This window comes from Canis lupus, chromosome 31 (assembly GCF_003254725.2).
Source record: "Canis lupus dingo isolate Sandy chromosome 31, ASM325472v2, whole genome shotgun sequence".
Lineage (NCBI taxonomy): Eukaryota > Metazoa > Chordata > Mammalia > Carnivora > Canidae > Canis > Canis lupus.
The window spans coordinates 21,180,650-21,186,649 of record NC_064273.1 but is presented as its reverse complement, the minus strand read 5'-3'; the positions used below and the strand labels follow the sequence as shown (position 1 = coordinate 21,186,649).

The following is a 6,000-nucleotide window of genomic DNA, read 5'->3' as shown; positions in this document are numbered from 1 at the left end:
AATTTTTCTTTAAAGGTTTTGCCTACTTCTGTGTAACTGTTATTGGTAATTTTAATTTTGACATAATTGTTTATGCTTATAACAACAAAATAAATACAGAAAAAGGAGAAAACAAAATAAAAGTTGAGAGCCTTATAATAAATGAACTTAGATGAACTGAGTTATTTGCATGAAAGGTGTTTTATATCTATAATATCATAAAACACACACACACACACACACACACACACTGGGTTTTGTTTACAGTTACTGTCCCAGGGCTCCTAAAGTCCTCAGAATTTCTTAAGTGATGAATAGTCATTTGTTATTTGAAAGAAGCCCTCGGAATATTACACAGCCAACAGAAAGAATGAATACTGACCATATATTAGGATGGAACTGGAGGGTATTATGCTAAGTGAAATAAGTCAATTGGAGAAAGACAATTATCATATGGTTTCACTTCTATGTGGAATATAAGAGATAGTGAAAGGGACCATAAGGGAAGCAGGGGAAACTGAGTGGAGAAAAATTAGAGAGGAAGACAAATCATGAGGAACTCCTAACTCTGGGAAACAAAGGGTTGCAGAAGGGGAGGAGAGTAGGGGAATGGGATAACTGGGTGACAGGCACTAAGGAGGGCACATGATGTGATGAGCACTGGGTGTTATATGTTGGCAAATTGAATTTAAATAAAAATATTTATATATAAATATAAATATAAAGGAGCTCTTTCAATCATGCCTGAATTTATGCTAATAGAGACTTAGTGGGTGAGGGAAGGGTAAAGGTGCAAGCCCTAGAAAGCTTTAGGATGGGGACTGATCACCACAAAGATCAAACATGTTGTTAGTTGGAACTTTCAGTCTGTGGCCTCCACAGAGAATAGAGGGGCTATAGATTGAATGCAGTCCCCAGTAGCTAATCATTTAACCAATCATGCTTCTGTAATGAAACCTTCATAAAAACCCCTAAATGAGATTGGCAGAACCTATGGGTTGGTGAACACATGAGAGAGTTGGGAATGCACTGCACCCAGAAACAGCATGTGTATCCTTTAAAATAAACCAACGATATTAAGTACTTTCCTGAGTTCTGAGAGTCATTTCAGTGAATTGTTAAACCCGAGGAGGTGTCATGGAACTCCTGAATTTGTCATTAGCCAGGCAAAAATGAGGTTTATGTAGGTGAGATGGGAGGAAGGGTAGGCTCAGGAGACAAGCTGACCAAAGTAAAGACATTTTGGTTTTAGGCTGATCTTTCACCCAAAAGTCAGCAGACCATAAAAAGAATCACAAGATCTGATTCATGGAAAACAAGACCCTATACCCTCTGGCAGTAAAAGCCACAAAGCCTGAACATTCTTTAAAATTGCTCCCTGTAGGTAATTCCACAACCCTAAGACAATGGAAAAAGCTAACAGCTTAATGTAAATAATAAACGCAGAGTTAAAAGGTAAGTCCCTCCTTATATAGTTGGCTAATTTTTAAAACGTATAAGATCCTTTGTTAGAGGCAAAGGGGAGGTCCTCTTCCCCATCTGGGAGGAGAGAACGCTACTTTGTGAAATATCTCCCTTCTTTACTTCTATACTTAATAAATCTCTGTCCCCTTCTCTAGATGGCTTGCTCTTGAATTCTTTTCTCACCCAAAGCCCAAAACCTTCTCCGAGAGGGCCTGAGGTCCTCCCTTTCACGGCCTTGGCCCCTTGGGCAGCATAGACACTCCATTTATATTTGGCATCTGAAGTGGGATCATGCTTGTGAGACTAAGACATTAACCTCTAGGGTTTGATGCTAACTTCAGGAGTTAGTGTCAGAATTGAATCGAACTGTTGGGTACCCAGTTGGTGTTGGAGAACTGGAGAATCGGTGTAGGACACTAATTTGGAAAAAAAAAGCCTCTCATATTCCTAAGAAATAAAGGATTATAAAATAATTTGCCTGATCATTTTATTTTCTTGAGAAAAGCAATTTTAAGTGATTTTAATTAAGTCCTTTTGCATCAAATGTGCCAAAAAGTGAAACAATAGAGCTAATTTGTAATTTTAACCAGCATTTAACTAAGCCCCTACTAAATGCTAAGAATATCACAAAGCCCTAAAAAAATAAAAGAATATGAAAAATCCTTAACATTTAGAATTTGAAGTATAGTGTGTGAGGTGAACATCTAAACAGATACTGACAGTGTAACAAAATAATTGCAAAGATAGAGGTAAGCATGAGGTTATAAGGAGCCTGGGGAAAACTCTGGAGTCCTAGGGGCAGAGGAAAGTTATGAGATGGTAAAGTGGGGAGGTAAGTGAGACAGGAGGCTATTGGAAGGGAGCACTGAGAGGACATGACCACTGTTGACCCATAAGCTGGACCTGTGCGTCTGAGGCCTTTCAACCCCGCCTCTGTTCTTGGAGTATTTGTCCACTTACTAGCAGCCATTTTATGGACATGGCCTTGAGAGTAAGGTGTTGAGACCATCTATACTGAATATATGACTAGTTTCAATATAACTTAAAATTCTGGCAGGCAGGTGTGGGGATTTACTTATCCTGCAGCCACTCATGACAAGCCTCATGTGTAAGTCCCCTTGCTTATTACACCTACTGTCTACGAATGTGACACAACCTGCCTCTTTCTTCCATCTCTCTTTGCTCTCTTGTATGATGATCAATTTCAGATTTCATCCACAAAATCCCAAAGTTTATGAACCAACGATTGGCAAGCCAACCAGGAGACTAAAGAAATGAGTCTTAGGAAGTGAGACATCTGTGGGGGAAATTCTGCATTGACTTCAACCTCTTTGTGGGAAGGGCTGGCTTGAGGACCACTATGTGAGTATTAGGGATGCCTTCACGATGCAGACTGGCATAATGCATGTGTTTGAAGCACTTCACACTTCACATATGGCAAAGAAGGCATATGAAAGGCGGATGCTGTGGTCTGGACTCTGCTGTGGTCAGTTGGTTGGCCACTGATGCTCAGCTAGAAGCCAAAGATGGGGTTAGAAAATTGGAAGAGCTGAAATTAGAGAAAGCCATGCGATTGTCCTCTACTCTGCCAGCTTTGGGGCTGGCAAATAAAGGGTGACAGTAAGATAATGGGATAGAGACCTGAACGTGCAGTTTGATAAAGCTAGAGGGAAGGAGTTGCCATGGATTAAGATCTGGGTGCTTATGACGAAGCCTGATTGAATTGGTAAGGGTGGAAACCCTGAAGATGTGAGGAAAGCGAGAGGAGGATGCTGTGGTGATTGACAATGAAATAGATTAAGTACCACATGCCATCTGACCTCAAATATAAAGGAAGATTTAAATATCAATTACCCTAGATGACTGACAAGAGAGAAATATGCTTTGAAACTCCTAGGAGAAATCTTTTCTGCCCCTTGAAGATGTAAATCTTGTCATTCTTTTACTTGTGACCAGTTTCCTCAACACCATTTACTGAAGAGACTGTTTTTGCTATTAAGTGTTATTGGCTCCCTTCTTAAATATTAGTTGATTGTATGCATAGGTTTATTTCTGGGCTTTCTATTCTGTTCTACCAATCTTTGTGTTTGTCTTTATGCCAATACTGTCTTGTTTTAATTATTTTAGCTTTGTTAAATAGTTTGAAACAGGGAACATGATGCCTTCAGCTTTGCTCTCCTTTCACTATGCAAGGTCTTTTGAGGTTCCACATGAATTTTAGGATTATTTTTCTCCATTTCTGTGAAAAATGCTTAGAGGGATTTTTAGAATCTGCCAAATTCAAAGAAGATTCCTAGTCAAATTTGATGGTAATGGTGCTAAAATTATACATACAATTTTGGTAGAATTAGAATCTGAGAAATATTCCATGTACTTATTCAGTAAAATTGCCATTTAATTAAGTCTTCTTTCAGAAGTCTTTCAGACTTTATAGTTTTCTTCTTTCACAACTTTTCAAAGTAAGTATCTGGCCTTTTCAATCTTTGTTTGCATTATTTGTTCATTTTCTATTTCAAAGAAAGAGAAGAAACATATACAACTGTACATATATGCTCATGTATATGTGAATATATGTATGTATATCTATATATGTCTAAATACAGACTAGATTTTACTTTAATTACTGTTTTTTTAAGATTTTATTTATTTATTCATGAAAGACACACAGAGAGGGAGGGACATAGGCAGAGGAAAAGCAGGCTCCCTTTGGGGACCCTGGGATCCTTTCCCAGGACCCCAGGATCATGACCTGAACCAAAGACAGATGCTTAACCACTGACCCACCCAGATCTCCCACTCTAATTACTGTTTAATTACATGTATTTGCCACGTTTAGTTAGGTCATGATATTTATCTTATTGCCTCTAGTATATTTACCATCTACTATAGTAAGTGACATAGTCTCCTACATGAAATATTTATTTTATGTAACAGATAAAGGAGGAATGGAAAGCAGGAAGGCAGGGAGGCAGGGAGGAAGGAACGAAAGAAGGATTCATTAATTTGGAAAGGACTGGTGTTTCATAGTTTAACCCAAGAACATGATTTTTATGTCTGTCTGTTTTGGTTTCATTTTTTTGTTTTTGTTTTTGTTTTTGTTTTTGTTTTGTTTTTTTACACATACTATTACAAAGTTTTATAATTTTCTTCATACATACCTAACACTTGGATTATTGCTGGGTAAAACCTTCCTAGTTTATTATGTTGTTTAGGTGATTTTCGTGACTTTTAGACACAAAATCAAAACACTATGTAATATTATTTTTTGTCTTTTTCCAACTGACTTTGTCATTTTCTTTTCATATTGTTTGCAGAAATTCTAGAATAAGGGTAAAAAAAAGAAATTAAATATCAGAGCCTGAAAAAAATTATAATGGTGAAATTTGGAAAAACAAAAGGCAAAATATTTAAAAATAAATTACAGTTGTTTCTGCATTCAGAAGTGGCTGAAAGATCACAATCATTTGATGTGGGAAAGCACTTCAATGGACCCTTTCATTTTGTGGTGGTAAAATGTTCGGGCCATGTTCAAAGAAAATAGGATGGTCAAGGCAATGGGATGGTAAATTACTGTGCATAATACTTTTTAAGGGGTCGTTCTTGGATGGAGATTGCTTCATGTGAAGAAATGTTTAGTGTCCCATCGCTACTGAGAGGGCAGGAGTTAGAGGAGCCTCTGGACCTTGAGAAGACGAGAGATTGGAAAAGAGGTGACTTGTGTAATGCATGACAGGAAGTGGATGTCTGAAGGAGGAGAGCCGAGTACAGAAATCTCTGTGAGAAATATGGCTGGGTATTCAGTGGTATATTTTTGCTATGATTGGATTTTTGCTTTCTATGTTATTATTTTTTAGGCTTTTTTAATTAATTCTATTAGTCCTCCTTTGCCAAATGAATGAGACATTGGGGAAAAGAAACCAGTAGGAAAAACAGAAATAAATCCTGTTTATTCTACTAGAAAGTATAGTTTATTAACCTTGACCATTTTCCTACAGTTTTTGTATAAATAAAAAGTGAGTATCATGTTAATGAAACAGTGAAAATTATAACATATAATTTATTTTTTTCTTTTTTCCTTTCTTTTCTTTAAAGATTTTATTTATTTATTCATGACAGATACAGAGAGAGAGAGAGAGAGAGAGCGAGCAAGGCAGAGACACAGGCAGAGGGAGAAGCAGGCTCCATGTAGGCAGCCAGAGGTGGGACTCGATCTCTGGTCCTCAGAATCACACCCTGGGCTGAAGGCGGCAGCAGACCACTGAGCCACTGGGGCTGCCCCTTTTTTCCTTTCTATGAGTCAATATTTTATGAAACAGTAGCCTATTATGTTGACTTGAGAAGAATGTGCTTTGGTATATTTGGATAATAATATTTGTTAAATTCTGTCCCGACCTAAATAACATGTGGTTTCATTATTTTTCTCACTCATTTATAATCTATAAGATTTGAACAAGAATACCATTTTAAAATATTTCTGTAAAAGTAAGAAACACTTTAACTCTTGACCAGTTCAAATTTCCTACTAGCGGGGTGCCTGGGTGGCTCAGTGGTTGAGCA

General features: G+C 37.5%; 1 long non-coding RNA gene across 1 annotated transcript in view; it reads left to right on the top strand.

Annotated features, from left to right (window-relative positions):
- The first annotated feature begins 1,343 nt into the window (after nt 1–1,343).
- The window catches only part of LOC112661856 (uncharacterized), a 41,012-nt gene continuing 36,355 nt past the window's right edge, over nt 1,344–6,000 (top strand). The window contains exon 1 of the long non-coding RNA XR_003138045.3: nt 1,344–1,434. This is a non-coding gene — a long non-coding RNA (uncharacterized LOC112661856). The remainder of the gene's footprint in view (nt 1,435–6,000) is intronic.